Here is a 1,617-nt window from a genome sequence, read left to right on the forward strand (position 1 = left end):
ACAACAACAACAACAACAACATTAGAATAAAATGTAAGTGCTTACAGAGACCAAAACAGATTGTAGCCAGAGAAACATTTTACTCCTTTATACTCGTTGCATTTTATACCAACCTTTTTTTAAAAGATGGCAGAGTTGCAGAACTGTGACTAACTAGTACATAAATAAGCAACTTCCAGAAATTCAAGCAGGATTTAGAAGAGACCATGGCACCATGATTATCATTGCTGATTTCAGATGGATCCCGGCTGGAAGTAAGGAATACCAGAAGACTGTCTATTTATGTTTTATTGACTATACAAAGATGTTTGACTATGTGGATCATGACAAGTTGTGGCTAACTTGAGAAGTCAGCCTGGACCAGGAGGCTGTTGTATAAACAAAGCAGGGGCGCACTGCAAGGTTTGGAATTGGGAAGGGAGCGAGTCAAACTTGTATTCTCTCTCCATTCCTATTCAATCTGTATTCTGAGCAAATTATTTGAGAAACTGGATTCAGTGATGAGGAGTGTGGCATCAGGATTGGAGGGAGACTCATCTATAACATGCTTTATGCAGATGACATAGCCTTGCTTGCTGAAAGTGAGGAGGACTTGAAGCACTTGTTGATCAAGGAAAGCAGCTTTCAGTATGGATTGCATCTCAATATCAAGATAACAAAGATTTTTACCACTTGACTGATAGGTAGAATCATGATGGATGGAGAGGAGATTGAAACTGTTAACAACTTCATCTTCCTTGGATCCACAATTAACACCCTTGGTACCAGCAGTTAGAAAATGAAGAGACAAATTGCAATAGGAAAATCTACAGTTGGAGATCTTTCCAAATTATTGAGGAGTAGTGATGTTGGTTTGAAGACTAAAGCGCGTCTGATTCACACCATAGGTTTTCTGATTATTAGCTATGCATCTGAGAACTAGAAAATGAATAAGGATGACAGAAGAAGAATTGATGCCTTTGAGCTTGTGGTGTTGGAGAAAAGCACTGAACATCCTATAAAAGGCGAAGAGAATGAACAGATATGTCTTGGAGATGGTGCAGCCAGAGTGTTCTTTGGAGGCAAGAATGATGAGGATTTGCCTCATACACTTTGGACATGTAGGTAGGAGGAGCTAGTCCTTGGAAAAGGACATATTGCTGGAAAGGGTGGAAGGTTGGTGAAGGAGAGGAAGATCCTCAATCAGGTGGATTGACACGGCAACTTCTGCACTGGGCTCTCGTGTGAAAGGAAGAGTGAAGATGGCTTGGGATAGAATAGAGTTCAGATCTTTTGTTCATAGCGTTGCTATGAATCATGCTTAATGTGATGGCTTCAGACAACAACAACAATAATCAATCAAAATATATTTTAAAAATAAATGTTACTGACTGTGAGATAATTGGATAATTAAAATTATTAGAGAAATTGCACTATCAGATTATACGACTTGTTATGTGTCATGGATCAGTCTTCGCTCATTAGTGTTCAAGGCCTCAAACCTGTTCCTGAGATGATTCTGAAATTCAGGTGGTATAAAATCAAAGCCATATTTTGGCTCCTGTGGAGTTGGTTTAATTTTCCTCAGCTTCAGCATGAACTTGCATATGAGTAATTGGTGGTCTGTTCCACAATCAG

Source organism: Elephantulus edwardii, unplaced genomic scaffold, assembly GCF_000299155.1.
Source record: "Elephantulus edwardii isolate Elephantulus edwardi_28Jun2011 unplaced genomic scaffold, EleEdw1.0 scaffold00056, whole genome shotgun sequence".
NCBI classification, from domain to species: domain Eukaryota; kingdom Metazoa; phylum Chordata; class Mammalia; order Macroscelidea; family Macroscelididae; genus Elephantulus; species Elephantulus edwardii.